The sequence below is a fragment of the Enhydra lutris genome, unplaced genomic scaffold (assembly GCF_002288905.1).
Source record: "Enhydra lutris kenyoni isolate GAN:26980312 unplaced genomic scaffold, ASM228890v2 scaffoldscaffold1, whole genome shotgun sequence".
NCBI lineage: Eukaryota > Metazoa > Chordata > Mammalia > Carnivora > Mustelidae > Enhydra > Enhydra lutris.
The window spans coordinates 88698255-88725676 of record NW_019154085.1 but is presented as its reverse complement, the minus strand read 5'-3'; positions in this window follow the sequence as shown (position 1 = coordinate 88725676).

The following is a 27422-nucleotide window of genomic DNA, read 5'->3' as shown; positions in this document are numbered from 1 at the left end:
CATAGGACAAATATTTGAGGACATACAACCATACACGCATGGAAATGATAAAATGGACATTCCAACATTGCTTCTAAGATAATTATAACTGAAATAAATACATTTACAATCTCTAAATCTTCCTGAATTATTCATTATCTGTCACAACTTTTTCCACAGTTGATCAATTACATTGCTTACTAGGAAAGGATCTTCCAATAGTATTGGACTTAAAAGCAGTAGAAAACTCTTCCTGGTTTACCATCTCAGTGGTTACATCACTTTTCTACAATAAAGATAGACCTTTATTTCATAACATTGATACATTTTCCTGGAGTGTTGGAGCTGAGTGTACTGATCAGTAAGGCATACCGTATCTTTGAGGAATAAGTTACCATACCTACTATAAAGCCATCCATAAAACAATAGAGGATTCCTACTCTAACCAGGGATCAGAATTCCACAAATATTTCTATAAGCATGTTAGAGCCATACTTTTATAATTTGTTTTGATCCTAAGCCAATGTGGGGAATTTTTCTAAGAACATAAATACATATTAAATTAAATTACTGCATAACATAATTTAGTGCTGAAGTCTAATGCTTTATCTATCATTTTCCCTTAAGTCCAAATGAAAATTTTAGTGCCTGTTCCCTGAACTCTCTGATCTTAAATTTTCAAAAGAAATTTTAAGTGACTCAAATAGAGGTTAAAGGATTTATTCAGCTGGTGTGAAACAGAGCATCTGAGATGAAGTAGCATCCTAATTGAAATAGAGTCAGCATTTTGATAGGATAAGGGACAGTTGAGTACTTGCACTCATGGTTTTGATTTAGGCAGCAATTTTTGACTGTAAGGGAACTCATGTTTAGGGGTCATGCCTTTTGCTTGGGGTTACAATAACCATGAGAATAGTATTGGCATGGTCTTACTTTTGCAAGCCTGTGGTTTATGAGATAGTCAAGGTTCTTGAGGTGGAGAAGAGAGACGGTGGGAAGGAAAAGAAAGTGTGTATGTCAGTGTGTATGCATGCACACACACGTATAGATGCACATGAGATGGGGGAGCTAGAAGGCAAGAGGGAAAATGGTGATGCTATGTCATATTTATTTAATCCTTTTACACTTTATATTTTGGCCCTCTGCTGCAAGTGTTAATGGTCAAAGTCTTCTACGGCATTACTCCTCAGTGCTGTTTAAATCATGTATTTAACTGTATGGAGTAATAGTTTACTCATATGGACCTTTAAATGGTTAAGGGAGAAATGGCCAATGAAGATACCACCTGATAATTTCACAGTATTCCCAAAAGTTCTCAGATGAGTTATCTGGCCAGAAAGGATCATTATATGGAGGAATTACTTTGCTATGTCAGTCTCACTTGTGTTAGGAAAAAAAAAAAAGAAAACAGATTTCAAACTTACAAGCAAGTCTTTACCCTTTATAATATAAAACTGCATTGAAGGTAGGAAAGAGAGAACATTCAAAGGGAGGTAAGGAAATTTTTTTTTCCTCCTAACAATAAAAAGCAATTAAAGGAAGCTTCCAAGAATTGATTTGTGATTTTCCAGGATGAAGGGCCTTCATGATCCTTAGCTGAGGAAGAGGATATATCATGAGCCTCAGATGCAGGAGATGAGATCTCATAAACTCAGCAGGGGAGGGTACATTGGGTAATGTACTTATAAGCTACCCCACTTCAAAAAGTCTCTTTTAAAATTCTGTTGATGATATAAAATTACAACTGGCCATTTTACTTATCCTACTAACTATTAAGAATCTTTTTTTTTTTTTTGCATTTTGTGTTTAAATAATGGCATATATTTTTATGGAGGGGATGATATGTCACCTTATTTATAGATCTGACCACAATTGGTGGGTACATATTTTGTGGTTTTTTGCTGCTTATCTCTCTCAACTAAAATGTGAGGCCCAGGAATCAGAATTTTTGCCTATTTCTTTTACTGCTGTATTTCTCAGACACATAATTGGTGGTCAATAAATATTTTTGAGGTAATGAATAGTAATCATAATATCATGATCATACTACAAGTATTACATCTCAGAGTTATTTTGATGAAAACAAAACCATACGCAAGAACTTCTTGTCTGTGAAAAATGTGTAGGTGCCTCAGATAAGACTCCAAATTGTATTTTCAAGATGGATCATTTCGGGAAAAAAACACACTGATTGTGTTGGGACCTCAAAATGTCTCAGAGTGTTCCATGTATTCTCAAAGTGTATCAGAAATCTCCTGAACAATCAGAGCCCTGCTTCAGGTACTGGGAATACAAAGATTCTAACTTAGTATCTATTTCAAACAATAGTTTTCAAATTGCCTCAAAGGGATTGAAGTAATCTGTGAAAAAAGAACTATAGGTGAGTTGTTATCATATTTTATCATCCTCAAGCCAACATATTGAAAAAAATATGTACAGATACTACATATGACCTAAAACAGATCTCTGTAACAAAATGGCTATCAAAATTCCTCTGCACACAGTCAGAGGGAAAGAGATCTCTGGTGTCTCTTTCTCTTCTTATGAGGGTATCAGTCTTATCAGATTAGAGCCTTACCTTTATGACTCAACCTTTATTATCTTTGTAGGCCCTGTATCTAAATCCAGTCACAATGAGGATTAGGACTTCGAAATAGACATAGGAATTTTGGGAGGACACCATTCAGTCCATAAGATACTCATTGGTGAAAACGAAAGCATTAAAATAAATGTTTATGTACTTCTCTAATTTAACTCCCATTAAGTGTACACGAGACTATAGTAGTTGCTTCTCTGATATTTGGGCAACCTAAAGATTCTGACATGAGAGGTTTTCCTGATATGAGACCCAAGAGGGTAACCTTTTTTTTTTTTTTTAAGATTTTTTAAACTTATTTGACAGAGAGAGAGACACAGAGAGAGAGGGAACACAAGCAGGGGAGTGGGATAGGGGGAAGCAGGCTTCCCGCCAAGCAGGGAACTTGATGTGGGGCTTGATCCCAGAACCCTGGGATCAGGACCTGAGCCTAAGACAGATGCTTAATGACTGAGCCACCTAGGTGCCCCCCAAGAGGGTAATTTTATAACAATCCCCAGCACAGCCACAGAGAAGAACACACTCATGTTTAATATAGCCCAAATGACCAGACTTTCAAGGAAAATCTGTTTTTAGTTTGTGAACCACATGAATATGTTACCTTTTCAAAAGTTAAAAAACAAAACTCTATAAAAAGGTTGGAAGCAAGAGCAAGGTCTACTTCCTACTAGTTATTACTGAGAAAATGGCTAATAAAAGATACTCAGGATAATTAGGATATTTGGCTGTGTTGCAGAAACAAAGAGGCTCTAAAGCTCAGTGACCTAACGTAGCAAAGATGTGGTTCTCACTCATAATCTCTTGTGAATTAGGTAACAATCTAGGTTATATATCCACATGGTTACTCAAGAATTCAGATGTCTTCTATATTTTGATGGCATCTACAGGGCATTAAAGCTTTGCTGGGGCAAAGAAAAAAAGAATGTGGAAGATTCATTCCTAAGATCAGAAGTGATATACTTCACTTCCTTCCACTATCTACAACTAGTCCATAGTACCAATTTAACTATAATGGAAGGTAGAATATATATGGAATCATACAGAGTACTTGGGCCACTCCATAATCTGTGCCATACTGGGTCCCTTATAACCACAAATGCCATAGTATTTAATAAAATAAGTCATCTCCAATAAATCACTAATATAGTAGGGTCTTTTAGATTTTCCTCAGTCATTTGAATTAAGACTTACCAAAGAAATAAAAGTCACAAAATACATTTGGAAGGCAAATGTCTTTGGTTATCCACACAACAAAATTATTATTTCCTGATAGTGATTGAATTGAACCAAGGTGAATTCCAGGCTCTGTAACTGAAGTCAAGGAATCCAAGCTTTGTAAATTCAGTCTAAATACACTGATTAGCTCAACAGTGATAGTACTGAAAAGGATCCATCTCACAGTAACAGGCATAGAGTAATATGTGGATTATTTTTATAACTACTTGTATTACAGAAGTGGGAAGAGCCTTATGATAATAAAAACTGGTTTAGGATGATATCAGCAATGAAGGTGTACTGATGGGTTTCATTTGCTCTTTGTTTGCTTTCTATATTTATAATTTACTGAATATTTTACAAAGTACCTTTAAAAGTTGGGTATTTTATTAAGTGATTCAATTTTATATTTTATCCAATTTCCTTTAAGAACCGAGTTATATACTGCATTGATACAGGATGGAATTAATCCAAATTAGTTTTGCCTTCATAGAGAAAAATTGCAACTAAATTACTTCTCTCAAAACTTCTTTTGTTGTTATTCTTTAAAAATAAGAGCCCCTGGTTGGCTACATTGGTAGAGCATGAGACTCTTGATCTTGGGGTCATGAGTTCAAACACCATGTTGGGCATAGAGCTTACTTAATAAAAATAAAATAAGAGATTTGTTCCCAAATATTAGTGAGCTTCAGAATCACTTCACATCTTAGTCAAATAGAGATTGCTGGGCTCCATGGGAGAGTTTCTGATTCAGTTGGTCCAGGGTGGGGCTTGAGAATTCGCTTCAGCAACAAGTTACTGCTGATCTGGGACCATACTTGGAGAATAAGTGCTCTAAATTATATGATACTCAGCTTGTTTTTTAGAGATTTCTATAAAATAAGCTGACTCTTGTAGATGACATGTTCTTTTAAGAAAGAGCCTTTAAGGGGGCCCTGCCTGGCTCAATTGGTATAGTATGAGACTTTTGATCTTGAGGTTGTAAATTTGAGCCCCGAATTGGGTGCAGAGATTACTTAAAGATAAAATCTTTACAAAGGGGGGGGGCGGCCATTTGTTATTTTTAACCTCAGCACCCAGCAAACATGCCGAATGTGATAGATACTAAATAAGTTTTTAATTAATGATTAAAGTATCTACTCTATGTCCTCATATCATCATATTTAAAATATATATGGTTAACCCTAAAATGAATTCAGTTCTTTAAAATAATAGATGAAAAAGCAAGGTTCTCACTCTTCTGTGCTGTGTTCATCATAGTAGACTCAACTCATGTCTTACTTTACGCATTTTCATGGATTGAAGGTGAATAATCAGCATCTTCTCAAAATAATTTGTCAACTATAAGTTATTAGGGTCAACACTTGTATGAGGAAAAGGAAGGAAGAAATATTGGAGAAAGGAGTTGGTGAAAATGCAGTCTCAAAATAGGTCTTAGCCAAAGCCACAGTGAGCCTTGAAGTCTGAATAGTCCCTTCGGAGTTCTACCGTGATGCATAGAGGGGGTTGAGTTTCATCCTTATCAAACAGTCATTAGAGTTAGGTGCTCCTGAGAAGGAAGAGTTCCTTTGGTAAGACGGCTCTCTCTAGCCAAGGGCAATTTCCAGAGAGCTGAGACTAAGTAATCTGTGTATGTATGTATGTGTGTGTATGCATTAATATACATGTATTACTTTGAATTAATATCTAATTATTCAATAATAAATTAAAAAATATATAATTAGTAATTAGTGTTCAGATATTTATCTTAAACTGCTTCCTGACTACATGTAAGTAACTTCAAGAAAGAAAACATGCCTTCTATCTCTTACCACTGTCTTTGCAAGAAGCTTTATTGAAATATTGAAATTTAAAAGCTTGATATAATTCTTCTCAAATGTGCAATGGACATTAAGAAACTAACAGTGCTTTTAAAGCTATTAAAGTCCACATGCACATAGTTAAAATGTGAAACATTCTTGTACTTGTTCTGTGATGTCATATTCTCTGCCAAATCAGCGATTTAGTTTTATTTGCCGTCTGGAGTTACTATTGGCTAGAGATGGATAATGGTGTTAAACAGGAAGTACCATGTAGACACTGAGAAAATAAGCTTTTTGGGGTGTCTACATTGAGTGGACAATATGATGACTTCATACCAAATGTGGACTCCAGTTTCTCTAGCTTAATCACATTAGACAGAAGAACATGAACCACTGTTCATTTTAAGGAATAGGAATTGTAGAATTAAAAAAACACATTATCAATTCTTAATATAATCACAAAGAGAAAGGGGGGATGCTGGGCATTATATCCTAACCATTTGGCAGACAGCAGGTTTAAATGGACTGTACTTCAGTGTGCTTATTAGCATAATTGGGAAGTATCAAAACAAATGTCTCCATACGGAGGTAGGTGTAAATATATTCCCTATAGTAACACTTAACTCATTTACTTATCACTCAGAGCCCATTCACTTACCAGCATATGGTTATTGGATGTATACTACCTATTGAAAATATCAGTGATTATATGGAGAAGGTTTTCTATATGTAGATAAAGAAACCTCTGGATCCAAAAGGAATAATTTGAGCTGTTTTTGAATGTTTTCACACATGTCTGTTTTTGTTGTTGTTCCTAATCTAAAGCAAATAAACACTACAAATCTTCCCATTTTAAGTTCTCACCTTCCACATGGATTAGTGTAACATTCTTTTAAAATCTGTTTTATATATCATGAGCTCCTCAGGATTAGGACCATGTCTTACTCATTTTTGGATGCCTTAGGCCTCTAGTTACTGGTACCACATGTAAGCACATAATAGGTGTCCATTGAATCATGTAGATACTAATGTGATCTAATCATTTTGATTAATTTAGACTACACATAGCAATTATGATATTCCAAAAATCTAAAATTATACATTTATTATTATTCTTAATTTAAAAATCCAATTTCATATGTGCTTGGGAAAGGGTATATTTCTAAGGTGATAGAAAAGTGCAGAGGAAGGTGAAATTGAAATAAAGGAAAGATAGGGCTTGGGGTTCAATAGCAATTCAAAAAATATTCCTTGAGCACCTGCTAGCTTCAAAGTAATGTGCTCATTGCTAATAGAACTTAGTCTTTCCCTTCTGTGTACTTTAAGAAGACTGATAGGGAGTGAAATTTGGCTTCTCAAATATAAGAAAGTTTGTTTAAAAAGGCCTGACATTGGCAGGCAATACAAAACTGATACAAAAACCAAGAAGAAAATAGGCAATCATTTAAATATTTTACAGTATTTACCTTGGCTTATGGAGTGAGTTGACAGTTAAGTATTTCTAAATGTTAAGTGAATGGGTAGTTGTGATAATTTTAATTTTAAGTTTGATGATTAAATAAGGCCTCACATATACATAGAGCAAGAAGATAGCAAAGGTTAAAGTTAAAAGAAGATTAGTTTGTATCAGCCTCAGTCATCTCAAATAAAATACCCTCAACCGTATTTGTATATCTAAAAATAGGACAGATCATTATTGCATTTAGCATTAATTATTTTATTTTTCAGCAAAACAAAGACGTAGCAGACAGGCGATTCTAGACATAAGTACATTCTTTCTTCAATTAATTAATTTTTTTAATTATGAAGAGATAACTAGAAGTGTTATGACCTGAATTCAAATTAATATTTGATTAAATTTCACAGCACAACATGGAGCTATAACTGGGATGAACAGTTTGATGAAATTAAAATTACTTAGTAATACATATTAAGCTAAGTAAGTATTAAACTGCTTATTTCTTAGGGTGTAATAGCAGATACCAGAGGCATGATATAGATTTTCCACAAACACACAATCCAGATAGACTCAGAGATTTGGGGCTGTGTGGATGAACAATTCTTGGTCTAAATTTATTTTGGTATAGCCCTTCAGACTTGTAATGATGCTTTATAAAGCTCTGCAAATCATTGATGATACTGAAACACAAACAGTTAATGTTGCTAATATCCATTTGTATAGGCCAAAGGGAGGGAAGTTGTTATTTAAATCAGTTATGTGGGGCAGTGCCTGGGTGGCTCAGGTTAAGATCTCAGGTTCCTGAGTTTGAGCTTCACTTTGGGAATCTGCAGTCAGTGGGAATCCTGCTTCTCTCCCTTGGCCCCTCCCTGCATGCTCTCCCTGTCTCTTTCTCTCTCTGTCTCTAAGATTTTTTAAAAAATCAGTTATGTGCTTAAGATACAAAAAAATAAAATATAACCCCTAGCATTTGCAAATGTGAAAGAAACAAATCCATGGGAATCATTTGGTAAAGAAGCATCCTGAGTCAGGGGGAGAAATTCCTAATTAGTAGCTCCTAACAGACGTTCTTACAGAAAGATAAAATTGAGAGGGAGAAAGGCTGTGATGAAGTCTTAGAGTATAAGTGAGGTTCGTTGGAGTGAGGTCAGGAGCCAAAGACCAGGAAAGAATTCTTGAGACATCTTTGGTGCAAAATGATGGTTGGGGACAGGCCCCATAGGCAGAAAGAGCTGCTGCCCCGGGTTGTGAGGAGTGGCCCATTATATGCTTGCAAGTAAGCATATAATGGCCCAAGTCTCTAAGGGCCCAAGTCTCTAAGGAATTTTGGAAGCTGGGTTTCCAGGACCTTGAGGGGCTAGCTATTGTTGGGAAAAGGTTATTCATTACCAGTAATAAAAACTTTGTTGTGAGACCCTTTAGATGTATATCAGTGGGGAATTTGTTTGGGAATGATTGTCAACAAGTATCTTGGAGAGTGTAGAGATAGTTTTCAAAGGAATAGTTAAAGTAGACTTCAGGATCCTGGTAGGGGGTAGGTGGGTCAGGCTAGAGTTGCCCTTTGCCCTTAGCAAAGCCTCTAGCTGGAGGTAATTGAGTCCCTAGAGGAATGTCACTCTGCCTTTTTCAAGGGCTTATCAGTGGGTAGGGAAATTTAATAATTTTTCTTCTGCCTCTGTTTCCCACATCCTTTGGGTTGGGGATTCCGTGACAATTCAGATTGTTTGGTTCAAGACACTATGCCAGCTGCTGTAAGAATGTAGTGTCTTCTTCCTTCAGTCTCTTCCCCAGTGTGCTTACAAGAGTGTGGATGGGGCAGGCTGCTAAAATGTAAAAGAGAACATGGTAAATGCCGTAGCAAAATTACAATTTATAATGTACTTTAAAAATATGGAACGGTTTCACTCTGAGAGCAAAGAGGAGAGTTGAGAAAAACCTTCAAGGACAGAATTACCTTTGAGACAGTCTCAACAGCACTGGGTCAGATATTGGTAGTGAGGAATGCAATAAAGACCATGAACCAGTCTTTGGCTAGAATAAACAGGTAGTTCGGTTGATGAGTGTGGAAGTAGTCCTGAGAACTTATTCTGGAGAGTTAAGTTTTGATCTTTGCTCAGCTAACTATCTATTGAATTATGGATGAGTCACTTAGCCCTTTGAGACCTAGTTTTCTCCGCTACACATACAGGGAATTGACTAGAAATCATTAAGGTCATGCCAGTTCTAAAATGCTCTGATCTAAGAAGAACACATTGGTTCCTGTTTTGAATGGCCTAGAATGCTAAGTTGAGAATTTTATTTTTTTAATTTGTTGGCAACTGAAAATTTCTGAAAGTTTTCTTAGCAACATAGTTGTATGGTTAAAGTTATACATTTGGATGATTAACCTAGTGGGGATGCATAGGATGAATTTTTGTGAGATGATTATGTAGAGTCTGTAATGTTCCTAGGTAAGAGGTAATGAGGGACCAGCAGAGGGAATATATTATAAAAGCTAAATCTATAAGACTTGTCCTCACTATTAATCAATGCTAATGGGAGAGAACAAGGAAACAGAAGAATAAAGTACATAGCTTCTAGCTGCGGTATTTGGGAGGGTTTTTTACCAGACCAAGTTAGCAAAGTTTTATATTTAAGGATCAATGCAAGCTGTTTGGAATTAAGTTTTGCAGTTGCCAGCTGGAAATGCAGGCTTAAATCTTTTGCTTTTAAGATCTGGCTTAGAAGAGGGCTTGCAAACTCAGATGCTTATAAGGACTACTGAAGTGACAGTCTATGTTCAAAACAATAAAGATGTGGGGAATAGAGCACACTGTAAAAATACGCCCTTCCAAAGGGAGTAGCTGCCACTCAATTACAAGAGCTCAGTGCCCTTGCAATTGTAGACTCTGCTCAATATATATAATTTTCCTCTCAAACCTGAAGATGTTTTTTGCAATCCTTATGTTACTATCCATTAAAAGAAGACAACATGGAAACAAAGACTGAAGATTAAACTGTTTGTATTATTAGGTAGATAGGTCTACAGTCATGGTTTTATTGAAACACATATAAAAAGAAGTAGAAAATGAATTTGATTTAATGTTTCGAAGATGTTTTTAAGGTGTTCCCTCAACCATGCTTTATTGATTGACTTGGAGAATGCATTAGAAGAGCAAGTGGTTGTATCTTGCTGGACACTTCTAAGTCTCCTCTGGTAAGAAATCACAAGTCTCAATTGTTAATAAGCTCTATGTTTTCTATGAAAAGAAACAGTTCCCCAAACAGATGGTTAATGGCAAGATTTTGCCACATTTCTGAAATATTCTTTGTAAACTACCAGCAGCCAGATTTAATTCTGTCTATGAGAAAGGAGTAATGAGTGCATCATGAAATCAGACATCATTAAGTACAATTTAAAAAAAAAATCAAATGGAACAATGTCTTGAATAATAATTATAAGATATTATAAAAGCTCTCTTTTGAAAAGATTTTTCAAATGTGCAAAGGATTGTCAAGAAAGTGTTAAAACATGACAATAAAGAATATTAAGGTGGGTGACAAAAATTGAAATTGTGTGTGCATGTGGCAGGGGGCGGGGGAGAATTTGTATGTGGAACGTACTAGGAATTCAGTAAGTACTTGCTGTGCATGATTTTTCTACTTTTGCTGATCACAGATTTGTCCTGAATTTCTTCTTCTGGCAGCCATCTGTAGAGCCCGAGAGACTTGACTGACAACTTTTTCTCTTCCCATTCATCCCCACTATTCTGGTAGACCCTAGAGCCTTACTGTTTTCCTTTTCTGGTCTATTATTAATTATTTCCTTATAACTCTTTGTTTGTTTGTTTGTTTTTTGTCTCCTTGACTTACAACCTCAAACTTTCTTCATGATTTAATAAACATTTTTTTCTAGTTATCTGCTGCTACTTATTAAACAGTACCAGTCCAAAATTAGTGACCTAAACATCAACCATTTTATTCTGCTGTTGGACTTCATGAGTCAGGAATTAGGCAGAGCACAGCAGGCATGACTTGCTGCTCAAAGGTGTCAGGGCCTCAGCAAGGAAGTCCTAATATCTGAGGGTAGCTTTAAACTCTAGAGCTAGAATTAATTAGAAGGCTTTTTTTCCCCTCCCATGACTGGTGCCTGTCTTGGCTCAAAGCCTGGGCTTAGCCAAAACTTTCAAATGAAACACGTATACTTGTCATTCTTATGGACTTGCGCTTCTCATAACATAGCAGCTGGGTTCTGAGAATGAGTGTCTAGAAAATGACAGTCCAAGAGACCCAGGCAGAGGCTACATGATTTTTTTTTAATATATAAAAGTATTTTTTTATTTAAGAGATTGAGAGAGAGAAAGAGAAAGCACAGGGAGGGACAGAGGGAGAGAGATAATCCTCAACAGGCTCCCCACTGAGCAGGGAGCCCCACACAGGGCTCAGGCCCAGGACCCTGAGATCATGAACTGAGCCAAAATCAAGAGTTGGCTGCTTAATCAACTGAGCCACCCAGGTGCCCTGAGGCTGCATGGTTGTAGAGTCACCACCCAGATTCAAGGCTAGAGACATAGATTACATCTCCTAATGGGAGACGTGTCAAAAATTATAATCATTTTTAACTGATCATTCAAAACATTATAACCATTATAGCCATATTTTAAACAAATTTTTGTCTGTCTGACTTTCATTAATTCAAACTTATATATTTCCTTTAAATAACAAATTTCCTGAAAAATCAGCTTATAGTTGTTATCCACATATTCTCACTAAGACTCTTCCATAATCCCTAGGGACTTTCCTCTTGTCAGTATTATCCCACTGAACTCCTTTCTAAAATTCACAGACAGCTTTCCAAATACCAAATCACCATCTCTTCAGTTTGCTCCTTGATACCGGATCAAACTCAGTAAGGTTTTACTATATGCAATATACTCTTTCTTCAGTTCTTATAATAACATCATGAGGCAGGTAACACTCCCTTCTCCTAGGCCATAAAAATAAGACATGAAAAGTTCAATAATTTTTTATAAATTTATTCAAATGATAAATATATGAGACAAGCTGGACCACCTTAGGTTATAAATATTTAGCTATCTCTATCTACTGTAACTAAACAAGAGAAAATTTAACACTCACAATATGAATGAACACTCACAGCATGAGAAGATAATTCAGTTCTGTTTGTTCTATCTACCGACGGCTCCTTATTTATTTATTTATTTATTTATTTATTTATTTATGTAAACTATGTGGATTTTGCCTTTCTGGCTTCTTTATTTTTTCTCTTTTCTTCTTTTTATTTGAATATAATTGACACACAATATTTCATTAGTTTCAGGTGTACAACTTAGTGATTTGACAAGTTTGTATATCATGGTATGTTCACAACTGTAGCTACTATCTGTCCTATTATGTGACTATTACAATATCATTGCCTGTATGATCTGCCTTTTATTCACAAAACTTACTCATTCCATAACTGGAGGGTCCCTATCCCCTCCACCCATTTTACCTAACCTCCTACCCACCTCCCCTCTGGTAAGCCTCAGTTTGTTATCTGTTATTTATAGATCTGATTCTACTTTTTAATTTATTCTTTTTTTTAAAGATTCTAATTTATGAGTGGAATCATATGGTATTTGCCTTTCTCAGTCTGACTTGTTTCACTTAGCATAATACCATCTAGGTCTCTGTTGTCTCAAATGGCACTGTCTCATCCTTTTTATGGCTATGTAATATTCCATGTTTTGTTTATTTGTGTGTGTGTGTGTGTGTGGTGTGCACTTTTTTCTTTGTCTTTTCTTCTGTTGATGTACACTTAGATCGCATCCATAATGCTTCCATAATGCTGTAAATAATGTTGAAATAAAAGAAATATGTGTATCTTTTTGAGTTAGTGTTTTTGTTTTCTCTGGATAAATACCCAATAGTGGAATTATTGGATCATATGATATTTCTATTTTTAACATTTTTAGAAAGCTTCATACTGTTTTCCACATTCCTACCAAGAGTGCATGAGGGTTCCTTTTTCTCTACATCCTCTCCAACACTTGACGTTTCTCATATTTTTGATTTTAGCCTTTCTAAAAGGTGTAAGGTGATATCTCATCATGGTTTTGATTTGCATTTCCCTGATGATTAGTGATGTTGAGCATCTTTCTGTGTGTCTTTTGGCCATCTGTGTGTCTTCTTCTGGAAAAAATAAGGTGTATTCAGGTCCTCTGCCCATTTTTTTTTTAAATAGAATTGTTTATTTTTTTGGTGTTGAGTTCTTTGAGTTCTGTATATATTTTGTATAGTAACCTCTTATCAGATATATCATTTGCAAATATCTTCTCCCATTCACTAAGTTGTCTTTTTATTTTGTCACTGGTTTCTTTTGCCATGTAAAAGCTTTTTATTGTGATTTAGTCCCAATAGTTTATTTTTGCTGCTATTTCCTTTGCCTTAGGTGACATATCTAGAAAAATGTTGTTAAGGCTGATGTCAGAGAAATTACTGCCTGTGTTCTCTTCTAGGATTTTTTTATGGTTTCATGTTTGAATCTTTAATTCATTATGAGTTAATTTTTGTGTATGTTTTTAGAAAGTAATCCAGTTTCATTCTTTTACATGTAGCTGTCTAGTTTTCCCAGTACCATTTATTGAAAAGGATGTCTTTTCCCCCCATTATATATTCTCTTTTTATTTATTTTATTTCTGTATACTTACCATACAGTGTTATATTGGTTCCAGGTGTATAATATAGTGATTCAACAATTCTAGGCATTACTCAGTGCTCATCACGGTAAGTGTACTCTTAATCCCTCTTTACCTACTTCACCCATCCCCTTACCCACCTCCTGTCTGGTAACCATCAGTTTGTTTTCTATAGTTAAGTGTCTGGTTTTTGTCTCTTTTTTTCTTTGTTTTGTTTCTTAAGTTCCATATATGAGTGAAATCACATGGTATTTGTTTTTCTATGACTGGTTTATTTCACTGAGCATTTTACTCTCTGGATCTGTCTGTACTGCTGGAAATGGCAAGATTCATCCTTTTTTTCCTCCTAGTATATATTCTTTCCTCCTCTATCATAGGTTCATTGACCATATGATCATGGGTTTATTTCTTGGGTCTCTGTGCTGTTCCATTTACCTATATGTCTGTTTTTGTGCCAGTACCATACTATTTTGATTTTTGCAGCTTTATGGTATATCTTCAAATCTGGTATTGTGATACCTCCAGTTTTGTTTTTCATTCTCAGGATTGTTTTGGGTATTTAGGGTCTTCTGTGGTTCTTTACAAAGTTCAGTATTATCTGTTCTAGTTCTGTGAAAAATGCCATTGGTGTTTTGGTAGGGATTGCACTGGATCTGTAGATTGTTTTGGGTAATATGGATATTTTAATAACATTACTTCTTCCAATTCATGAACATGAGATATGTTTCCATTTGCTTGTGTCATCTTCATTCCATTTTCTTTCATTATTGTTAGGTTTTTGGAACATAGGTCTTTCACCTCTTTGGTTAAGTTTATTCCTAAGCATTTTATTATTTTTGGTGCATTTGTAAATTTTTTTTAAAATTTCTCCCAAAAACAGACATTATTTTTTAAGTTAATGCTATGCACTCATCAGAGTTACTTAATTCTACCTCTGGATACACCTAGGAAAAAAGCAATCAGAGTCTTGTGTTCTACTCACATCAATGCAAAAGGATCTTGCCTGACTCTTTTTAACCTGGGAAAGTCATCATTATCTTTAGTGTCATTTTCCAAGTCTTGCAAACCTAAGTGGTTACTATTCAAAATGTGTATAACTTCAAACTTCTACCCCAACATAAACACAGACTCAGCCCCATCTGCTGCTGGCTATTTGATATATTTGACATACTGTTGCAGTTGCCAGAAAGCATTTGGGGAAGCAGGTAATGACTTAGATATTTGGTTGATTTTTATTTAGTGGAAAGAGGGTTTAATTTGGGTGCCATGGCAGCAAAAAGGATGACTGGCTAAACTCCTTTGGAATGACCAATTACAAGTCCTCACTGGTTAGACTTACCAATTATCAGCTGGCTAAGGAGGGGCCATAAGGAAAAATTACATGCCTGCTTTGGCTAAGAATGACAATTCTTTGTTTTCTGAGATCAATCCTGCAAGTGTCTTTTAGGACTAAAACTCAGGAACATTTCTCTAGTTTTGATCCCCTGTCAAAGGAAAGAGAGAATATAAAAATTTTAAAGTACATTTAGAAAGGAAAAGTTCTTCTGTGCATAAGTATACATGCATATCAATTGATAAGAAGAATTGAAAAGGTGAAGGAAAGTGAGATTGAAGTTAGGAATGGTGTCCAAAATTATATTCTGAAGTAGACTCCACACAGAAGTACACTTTCCCTCTGTTAAGCTCTTACAACACATACTTTTTACAACTTTGTATCTATTTTATCCTATTTAACATTTCTTTTAATTATATAAATAGATGTCTTCTCTGCTAGATGGTAAGGCCCTGCATGTTTTATTAACCTTCGAAAGAAATGATTATTTTATTTACGTTAACTTCTTAGAATATAACGAATTGTCTTTCACATGGATGATGCACAATAATTCTTCTTCAATTTAATTGGATTCTGTTTTCATGTTTGAAAATTCAGTGCACAATATGATGCCTAAGTAATCAAAATGAACATTGCAAAATCTCTTAAGATTTCCAGTGAAAGCTGACATATGGATATTTCAAATAGGTCCAGGCAGTCAAGGACCTGTTTTAGTATTTGCATAAAACAATTTTGTTCTAAGATAGTTTAAGACTCAGTAAAGGTGGTGTTCTCCCTTACTGCATTGAGTATCATAAACATAAGCATAGCTTTCCTGAAACAATGGGTTTGTCTGGTGGTGTTTCACGGGAGTAAACTGTTCACACATTGTTTCTGCCTTTAAGGAATTTAGAAGTTAGTATCTTAACATTTACCTAGATAGCAGTTTATCAGACTTAAAGTGATGGAAAATTATATCCAGTATTATCCTTCTACTATGACTCTCAGGGGCTCCATATCCACTCAGTTATTCAACTACTTGAAATAGATGACTGTGTAAATTAAGGACACATTGTATGTATGGGGCTCTATCTGAGTCATATATATGATAATTTATATTTTCTGACCTCAAAGAGATTGTAGCCTACTAGAGAGGCACACATGTACACAATTATAAGAAAAAATGAAACTAATACTTACACTTCAGTATGTACAGGTAGCAAGGGAAGTATAGAGCATGCCAATGTGTGCATAGACAAATCATGAAAAATGCCATGGAAGGGCTTCTTGAGTCAGTGGTAAGTTAGTAAGAAAGCATTTGAAAAGGAAAAAATAATACAGTTGATCCTTGAATGATGCAGGGATTAGGACCCTAATGCCCCCAACACAAATGAAAATTCCTGTATGACATCTGACTCCTCCAAAACTTTACTACTAATCACCTGCTGTTGACTGGAAGTCTTACCGATAACATAAAGAATTGATTAAACCATATTTTGTATCTAATATGTCTTAAATATTATATTCTTACAATAAAGTAAATTTGAGAAAAGAAAATGTTAAGAAAATCATAAGATAAAATACATTTATAGTACTGTATTTATTTAAAAAATCCATGTATAAACGGACCCTTGCAGTTCAAACCTGTGTTGTTCAAGGGTCAACCATATATGCAAGAGATGTAAATGAGCATGCCATGTTTGCAGATTGCAATAGTCTAGTTTTGTTGGACCATGTTGGATAAAATGTATGGAAACAGTAGATTCTGCAGGGCCCTTTATGCCATGTTAGAAAGTTACTGTGGTACCCGTTAGGTAATAGCAATCACCGAAGAGTATTGTGCATGGGACAGACTTGTTCCTCTGTGAGCCCTGTTTCTGTGGCAGCACTCTGAAGGATGATTTATTAAGGGATGAAAGTACAGGTAGAGTGACTAGCTAGAAAGCTATCGCAGCAATTCAGAGAAGCACGAAGACAGCCTGACCTCCTAATAGAAAGGGAAGGATTAGAACAAGAGAAATTGAGGAAGTTGAATTAAGACAGTTTAAAAATTGATTAATCGTTAAGAAAAAATGGTCAAAGTGAAGGAGCAATTATCACATCACTATCAATAGGTGGTTGGTTGATGATTATTGTGCTATTTAGCCGAAGTAATGATGATAGGCAATTATTTTCATAATATATTAGTCTTAAAACATTTTTAAACTCATTATGGACATATCAATCTTATTTGATAAGTCAATAATATTGATCTACTCAACCACATGCAGTTTTCTTTATTTAACTGACTATACAGAAATGGATGGTCATGCAGAGAGTAGTTAATGATGAAGAGAAATGGTGGCTATAAAAGTACTTAAAATAATCCATAGGTAGTTTTTGTATCCATCAATGTCAGCCACTGTCCAGTGTCAATCAGGTCTTGAACTTAAACCTATTGAAAAGATAATAAATAAAATAGTCTATTCCATGATGTCTCCTATATTAAGTTTAATGATCTGTTTTATCATGCTGGTGTATGATGGCACATTGAGAGGTGAGAAAATAATTTTTGCTCATGCATTCTATTAAAATCTGCATCTGAATGTTGTTGGACCAAGTAGAGCTTTAAAAAACAGAGAGGTTGTAGCTTGGATGAGAGAGAGGAGGAAAGGGGAAGATTTATAATAGTGAAGTGAAAATGAAACATCATGTTTACTTTCATGATAAAGAATTTTGACAGATAGGAAGTCTATAAATTGTTATTTTTACAATGTTGAATTAAAGAATCCTTATATATAAACATTTTTACAATATTGAATTAAAAAATCCTTATATGACACTGGTCCTGTGTGCCTCAACCATTTTTCCTTATGAGTAAAAGTGAGGAACCTTTAATTCTTAAGGTAAGAGCCTGAAAAAGATTGGTTACTGGGGGACATGAGAGAGTATTTTCATCAGGCTGCTTCTGGCCAGATGTAACTTGAACTGTTGCTACATACATAAACTAACTCTACTGGTAGCAGGCCTTCTAGCTCTTTGATGGATTGCTGGAAAGCATGACACTATTAAAAATATTTACTTAAAGCAACTTTTTTTTTTTTTTACTTCACACTTAGGCATGACTAGAAAGTCACACCATGCCTAGAAATGGCAGCATGTATATGTTTTCTTAACAGTACAAGCATTTTATGCTCACTGTTTTAAAATTTAGATGTTATTATTAATCAGATATGGTGAGGCCAACAGGTCAGGAGACAAGTGCCACTGAAAGGATAGCTTTTTATTCCCAATTTCTAAGGGGAGGAGGCATACCACACATGTAAGTGTCACATGGGGAAGTCCCAGGGTCAGTAAGGAGGCAAAGGGAACAGGAGGAAAGCATGGTCAAAAACCTTTACTGTGGTTTCCATGTGAAGGAAGGGACAAGGCAGGTAAGCAGGTTTAGAATTGGCAAGTTTGCATAATTCCAGTGGGCTCTGAGGTCTAGCAGCTCTTTCTAGATGTGTGGTACCTGGCCCTGAGTGCTTAGGGGCTGGGGGCTAGTAACCTGGAGTTTGAGAGCCCTGGAGAGTGATAGAAGAGGTATTGGAATGTGGGCTTGGATTGGTGGTTTGCATATGAAAGACATCCTTACCAGTGAGTCCTTTACTATTACCTCTAGGAATTGGCCACCTTTGGGAGTAGTCTCTCTAGGGTCAGCAAGGCCCCAGGCTTCAAAGCTTCAGAAATATACAAAAATAAATAAATAAATAAAATAAAGAGGCATGATTAATATACTTGTCAATGTCAAAGTCTTGATATTTACTCACCCCAAAATGGAAAACAAACAAACAAAAAACTAACAAAATCTGTTCTTACACTGGTTAGTCTCACTAACAACTAGACTTCTGAGCTGGTACTACTGTTATTGTTAAAGCTAAAAAAGCATAGCCACTAGAAAATTCATAATCGCCATTTGCTTTTGTTTTCCAAAGACTTTAAAACATGTCATGAATTCAAAACTATATTTAAGGTAAAAACTATAAAACTATATTTAAGGTAAAGGAGTATTTCTTTTCTTATTTATTTGGTGAAATAGGAATATAAGCTGGTATTAAAAATCACCTGGGAGAAAAAAAAATTTATAAGGGAATTCAGTTTGCTACTTTTGCCTTCAAGCAGAATAATACATAACTTATTTACAGAAGGAGGGGATCCATTTCACTCTGAAGCAGATAATAACTTTATTATAATATACACATATATATGCAGAAGACTATGTGAGATTGTATATCTCTATTTTATGACCAAAAATATAGAAGGGCAATCTACTGATTAAAGACTTCAGGATTGGGGCACCTGGGTGGCTCAGTGGGTTAAGCCGCTGCCTTTGGCTCAGGTCATGATCTCGGAGTCCTGGGATCGAGCCCCGCATTGGGCTCTCTGCTCAGTGGGGAGCCTGCTTCCTCCTCTCTTTCTCTCTGCTTGCCTCTCTGCCTGCTTGTGATCTCTGTCAAATAAATAAATAAAATCTTAAAAAAAAATAAGATAAAGACTTCAGGATAAGCTAAACCCAGTATAGATTGGGTATTTGTGTTCTCTCAAAATTTTTATGTTGAGATCTGATCATCAAAGTGATGGTACCCTGAGGTGGCACTTTTGAAAGGTGATTAGATTAGGTCATGAGGGCAGAGTCATCCTAAGGATGAATGGGATTAGTGCCTTTATGAATGAGGTCCCAGCAGGATCCTTCATCCTTTCTGCCCTATGAAGTTATCACTAAAAGAGGGACAGATAGTAAGGAACCCTCACCAGACCCCGAATCTGCCAGTGCCTTGATCTTGGACTTTGCAGGCTACAAAACTATGAGAAATAAATGTTTACTGTTTGTAAACCATTCAATCTATTGTGTTAAGTCAAGGCCATGACACAATATTGAGTTTGAAATTTATAGGAATGTTCTGTATAGTTTGAAAACACCTTTTAGTTTTACTACAATTATCTTTAAGATTTTTAAAAATGAATTTTATTTTAAAGGGGGTGTCTGGATGGCTCAATTGTTTAAGCCTCAGCCTTCCATTCAGATTGTGATCTCAGAGTCATGGGATTAAGCCCCACATCTTACTCCCTGTTCAGCAGGGAGTCTGCTTCTCCTTCTCTCCCTCCTCTGCCCCCGACTCTCTCTCTCTTTCAAATAAATAAAATATCTTTAAAAACGTGAATTTTATTTTTATCTATCTAATATTTTTTTTCTATTCCTGCCAAGAACGCAGAAAGACGTTCTTCTTTAATTTTTTATAGTGTTGTTGAGGTATGATTGATACATTAAAAAAATGCACTTACTTAATGTATACAGTTTGATGAGTTTGGACATATGAATATACCCATGATACCATAACCACAATTAAGGTGATAAACATATCCATCCCTTCCAGAAGTTTCCTTGTGTTACTTAGCTATTTTTTTTTTTTCTGGTAAGAAAACTTAAGATGATATCTTTTTTCTTAACAAATTTTGAAGTGCACCATACTGTATTGTTAACTATAACTGCTATGTTATACAATACACCATTTGCTATAACTCTTGTTTGAACTATATTTTAAATCAAGAATTTAGTTTTTGTCTTTAGATGAACCAAAATATCTATAAGCATTCAGCCACACAAAAAATGTCTGCTGGGGGTGCCTGTGTGGCTCAGTGGGTTAAGCCTCTGTCTTCAGCTCAGGTCATGATCTCAGGGTCCTGGGATCGAACCCCACATCGGGCTCTCTGCTCAGCAGGGAGCCTGCTTCCCCCCTCTCTCTCTGCCTGCCTCTCTGCCTACTTGTGATCTCTGCCTGTCAAATGAATAAATAAAAAATCTTAAAAAAAAATGCTGAATTCTGCATCATGTTATTTTTTTTTTTTAGGTTTAGCTGTTGTAGGCATAGAATGATCAATGTTTATTACAAGATCTATTAGTATCCCTATAAAACTAGGAGATCCCTTTTAAATGCACATTTCAACTTGGTAATTCCTGAGATAAGAATAGTGAGATATAATCGTAGGGTTTTCAGATCACGAACATAATCTTAGCAGTGCACATTACAGCCTAATCCCGGAGTCAATTAATAAATTGGTTGAAATAGCAGTTTGATTAAAATCTCAGATGTGCTAATTCGTGTTCCTAGTGCCCTTTAATTAAGGCTTTAATAGAGTCTGCAATTACCTGCAAATTTTTTCTTTGTCTTAAATATTTGTGCTTTATCCTTAACTTTCAAAGCTCCTTCAACTCAACAAAGCACAAGAACAACTACTCTTAGAAATTGAGTTAAAACATAGAGAAATAACTACCTTTTCCTTCAGTCAGATGAATAGTACTGTATGACTTTGAAACGGTTATTGAAATTTAAGTTGCAAATGCATACTTAACTTATGGTTGTGTATTTTGTTGTTTTGGTTTTTGGTTTGTCACTGTTTTTGTTGTAAAAAAGTTACTTGTGGTGAATCTGATAGCATTTTGTGGACTTTTTAAAAAAAGATTTTATTTATTTATTTGAGAGGAAGAACACAGGGGGAGAGGAGGAGGGAGAAGCAGACTCCCGGCTGAGGGGAGAGCCGGATAGGATGGGGTGGGGGGAGTTCCATCCCAGAACCCTGAGATCATGACCTGAGCCAAAGGCAGAGGCTTAACCCACTGAGCCATCCAGGCACTCCTGTGGACATTTCTACTTAAACTGTTTTGGATTTAATATAGAATATTTAACACTCAAATTTATGGTTTTTGTGTTGAAATTTTAACTATGGGAAAATACACGACTTTATCTCCTCTTGTTTTTAACTAACATTTTGTGAGCTTTTATTCTGCACCAGGCATTGTTCTGCTTCACTATTAACTATTTCATTTATCAGTCCAATAATTGAATTCAGTAGATGCTGTTGTTACCCACATTTTAAAGATAATAGAATTAAGAATAACAGGTTTGAAGTAAGTGGTTTGCAGTTACAGGCATGTAAATGGCAGGATTATAACTGAAAGGCAGGTCTGTTTGACTCCAAAATTTATAGTCTTACCTATGATAAGCTTATCTCAATTGTTTGAGTTTATTGAACTGTCAACTAACTAGCACTTGAGGGCTCAGGTTTAAATTTCTGTTGTGTGATATGACAAATGTTTCTATCAAACTTCCAAATACAGAGACTAACTTACTGATTACGTCATTTAAATGGGAAATACAATACATTGTTATTGTTTTGTGGTGAATCATGACTTCACAGTGAAGAGGTTATTATCCCCCAAAACTTTCCTCAAAAATAAACAAATGAGCAAGTAAACAGACCTCAGTTCTGGGGCGCTTTTTTTTTTAAATAAGTAAATATTCCCACATGAAAAACATTACATTAAAAAGCCCACTTTGGATTTGACGGCCATCCAGAACAACTCCCCTCCCACCTATAAAAATGTTCTTTAAGAGAAGAACTGAGTCTGTTTATAGAAAGCATGTCTAAGACTGATTTGCAAAACAGAAATACTATAAAAATAGGGGTGCTTGGGTGACTCAGTCATTTAGCCTCCAACTCTTGGTTTTGGCTCAGGTCATGATCTCAGGGTCTTGAGATTGAGCCCTGCCTTGAGCGGTCCATGCTCAGCACAGAATCTGCTTAGGATTTTTCCCCTCTTCCTCTCCCTCCCTCTCTTCAGTCCTCCTCTCCCACCTCCCCTTCTATGATCCCCTCCCCACCATGCTCCCTCTCTCAAATAAATGAATATATATATATTTTTAATACTGTAAAAATATGCTCTAGGCACATGTTGCAAAGTACTAAAGCAATGCAAGAAAAGAAAAAAAAAAGTAGTTCCTAGCTTAGTTTAGAGGTATGCAAATAAAGATACCAAGTTAAGAGAGTTACCACTTATAAGAAACATTCTAGCATATTCATTGATTCAAAATAGAAAAAGGTTATTTCAAAAAATATATAGACACCACATTTATAATTGATAATTATAATAATTATTTAAAAAATTGAAGAAATATCCTTGTATGTTTTGAAATCACTAATGTAATGTAGGAAATTAGGTTTAAGAAAATATACTAATAGTTCCTGTTTCATATACTCTTGAAGTAAGCGCATTGCAACACTGGTACAATCAGATATTGAAAGGAGTTGAAAAGAAATTATAATCACTTTGTATAGGAAAACATGTTTAAAACTCATGTGTTACCAGCTTTTTCACAGATATTCATACTTTTTAAAATGCAAACTTACATATGAGATATATATATGTCTCATATATGTATGTCATATAAAAACTGTAGGCCAGCTCAAACCCCAGCAGCATTTCCACAGATGAGGGGTTTGTGGAAGGAATTTTGTTAAACATTGACAAGAATATTCAGAAAAGTATTTAAGAAGAAGTTGCTTATCTTTGTAGGTATTCAGCTCATACAATAACTTAAGCAATATGGAAATGGGGCAAAGATTGAAAAATAATACAGTGGAAGAAAACTATATATTTCAGAAAAGATCTAGTTTATATGAAAATTAAAAATTTTAATAAAGGAAACATTTACACAATAACAGAAAGTATATGCCTTTTAACTTAAATTACTTAGACTATATTTAAATACTCAGGAAAATAAATAAAATGTTCATTTTTATTTGATCTACTAATATTCAAATAGTAGGTATTTGGGTTACTACATCTGTTAGAAACAAAATACAGATGAAGCAATTAAGTTTAAAAATATTTTTTGTATTAAATGGTAATATCTGACATTAACCAATGAAATACCTAGTATTTAAATATTTTAAATGCTTTTCTAAAAAAGCAGTGAGGTTTTTCAGAAAATCTTTGCTATAATGATGAAACTAGCTTATAAAGTAATAGTGAAATGCTGGTGCCAAAGCCTCAGAAAACACATATTTCATGATAATTCTCTTAGCCCTATCCTCTCTCCTCCAGTTTCCTTTTCTACTATTATTTCCCATTTTGATTGTGCAGTTCAGTGTGGCACATCATTTTCTGTCTTTATTATTTCAGGGTTTTTCAACACAAATAACCTGTTCTCTTTTCTAAGAGTACTTTTGATGTAGATAATTCGTCACCATATTTATAGTAAATAATTAGAAAGTAGTGCTCAGTTTGGCAGTACATATTTCAAAATTGGAATGATACAGAGATTAGCACAGCCCCTGCGCAAGGATGACATGCAAATTTGTGAAGCATTTAATGTTTTTTAGACTTGTCACATTTACTGTGTTGTACACCTGAAACTAATGTAACATTATGTAACTGTCCTTTAACTAAAAAATAATAATAATAAGGGGCACCTGGGTGGCTTAGTCGTTAAGCATCTGCCTTTGGCTCAGGTCATGATCCCAGGGTTCTGGAATCCAGCCCCACATCAGGCTCCCTGCTCTGTGGGAAGCCTGCTTCTCCCTCTTCCACTCCCACTGCTTGTTTTCCCTCTCTTGCTGTCTCTTCTCTGTCAAATAAATAAAATCTTTAAAAAATAATAATAATAATGAGAAAGTAATGAGATGACATATATTTAAAACCACATTTTTGTGCTGAGAGGCTATAGACTCTGTGATTATAAAAGTAAATATTGAGCAAAGAATGAATTCTTAGAAAATGTTAATTATGGAGGAATTTGTGGATTGTCTCCATAGCATCTACAAATAAAATCTATAAATGCCCATCATCCACCATGGTATTCATTAGAAGGTACTGTTTCATAATAAGCAGGGTTTAACTAATATATATTGATATACTTTATAATTCTTAGCCTACTTCATATAAAAATAGACATTTCTATATGTTCTGTTATAATTAGGATATCTTGAATCGCCATTAGTAAAATTAACTGTAATAAAGTTATAAAATGAAATGGGTAGGTAATTAGGTAGCAGTGAATCTAGTACTTCAGACCTAATTTCATTGATAACAATTTTAAAGTAAGAACAGGCAATAAATTCAGACTTCTTCTCTTCCTGATAAGTTTTATGGGCAGGCTATAAATGCTAAACATCAAAAATGATATTTTACCAGGGATTAGGGGCAGCACAAATACTAGTTGACTGAGCCAAGCAAACACATTCTTAGGTAAGTCTCTTTTATACTTTGTAAAATCAGATCTGGGCAAAGGAAGTAATAGGCTGAATTCCTGATAATTATGAAAATTAGAATATTTGGTAGGTGGATAGGGAAGATTAAGAGTTACAAAAAATTTAAAAAAGGATGTTCAGAAACTTTGGAAACACTTCTTAGACCAATGCTGAGCAATGTGGAATGGGCACCTGGAATTGGCAGAAACAAAGGAACTCAACCTGGTGAGGAAAAAGGTCATAGGAACAAAAAGATGTCATTACCTCCTCAAGGTGTACTGACTGATCTCTGAAGGGAGAAACTGTATCTGTTTTGATTAATGTAATTAGGTGCCCCTCTCCCCTATAATAAGAGCATTGAGCACATCACCTTTAGAAAAGTCAAACTGCTGAAGTTCATTCTTTTGTAAAATAGAGATATATCTGGAGCCCAATATCACGTTTAGCTACGAGATATGGCAGAAGAATCTGGCTTCCACATGGGCATAATTAAAAGACTGTATTTCAATTATTCTTTAGTGTGAATGCCACAGTTTCCCTACTTAGGAGAGACACAGTGCAAAAGTTTTCATATCTCCTGTAACTTTACTGTTGAGAACTAGAACAATTGAAATTGACATGTTTACCCAGCTTGATTCAGTCCTCAGCATTCTTCATCTGGACTGTTTTAAGAGCTTTCTAATAAGATTGCTCATGTGATCTCACCACTACCCTTGCACTGTTTTATCTTTCTGAAACAGAGATCTGACCACATTACTCTCATAAATAAAATCATTCATTGCCTTTTTACTAGCATAAATAAAACTCCTGAGCGATGCCCTCCACAATCTGTTCACTTAGCTCTTTATTGCATTTGTACACTCTTGTTCTCCTCTTTTCCATTTGCCTTGGTTCCCGAAAGCCCAAATTTCTTACCCATTGCCAGGAGTCATGCCATTTCCACCACAATGAGAAAGCAATTACTTCTTACCCTCACTCCTATCTCGACTTCTTATTCTCAATTGTCCATCTGGTGAACACCCAACTCTTTGTGGTCAAGGACTTCATTTAAATGTTGTCCCCTCTAGGGAACCTTTGCTGACTTATCCCAGCAAATTTTAATGTATCCTTATTCCAATTTTATTCCATGAAGTTATCAGTTTCCCATAATTATTTAGTTACATAGACACTTTAAAATGAAATGTACCTGGAAGACAACAGTTTTTAATTGTTATATTATTTGAATAGAGCTTAGCATATGCTAAATTCATATAAACATTTTTGACTGAGTAAATGAATAATACTCAACATTTATGAGACATTTATACTTTTCACATATTATGAAGCTACTTTGGACTTCATAAATTTTCTAACTTTAATCCTTTGAGTAAATTTCAGCAACAGAATTTTTTTTGGAAACAAAACTAAACTACTCTGCTACCCTGCAGATTAAATTTAGTTAGTTATGTAATTCTGCCCACAATTAAATGACCACAGTTGTCTACCTATTAAAATATACTTGAGAACCAGCCTTAAAAAACCTTTTTAGCTCCGTTGAAATTTGTCCACAAACTAAAGTTTCTACCTTTAGAAGTAGAGAATAGTTCTCATACTTATTTTTTACTTAAAATTCATCTATTCTAAATGCATACTTCCTGCATCCATCCAGTGATTATTGAGCTACTAATATTTAAAATTAATTTGGTGAAGGATATCAATGTGAAACTCATAGCATAATTTATGCTGTAAGGAATTGATAGCTCAAACAGTATCTTTCCCATTTCATTATTAAAATGAGCAGAAACTAGAGTGGCTCCCCGTTTCATCTCCTCTCCTCACCACAGGGCCTGCAGTCCTTTAAATGTACCCTTGCATGAGTAACTTTTGAAGACCCATATTGTCATGATTGTTTTAACTTTCAAATACTACACTTTTTAAAAATCCCTTCTTAAAATGAAGCAGCTATAAAGCAATATGCTCTTCTAAATGCAAAGCATGTATGCATTTCTCCATTTACAAATAGAGAGATAGTGTTTTTTTTATTACTTGTAAAATGCATTTTAGATATCCTTGATTTACGTTATTCTTAACTCTTGCTCCTCCCCTAGAGTATAACGTGGAATAAGTAGATTTTGCATTAAGATATCTGTTGCAAATAACCACCTTCTATTTTTTGTAACGTAGTTTCAGTAGGAATTTTCCCCTCTTTTTCCTTTTTCTCTGTGCCTTTTTTACACTAAGAAATTCATATGATAATCAAAATTTAACCCACATCTTATATATCCCTCTATATGTTGTCTAATTAGTGCAGAGAAAAAATAGAATTATCTCCTCCTCTGCTAGATTTCAT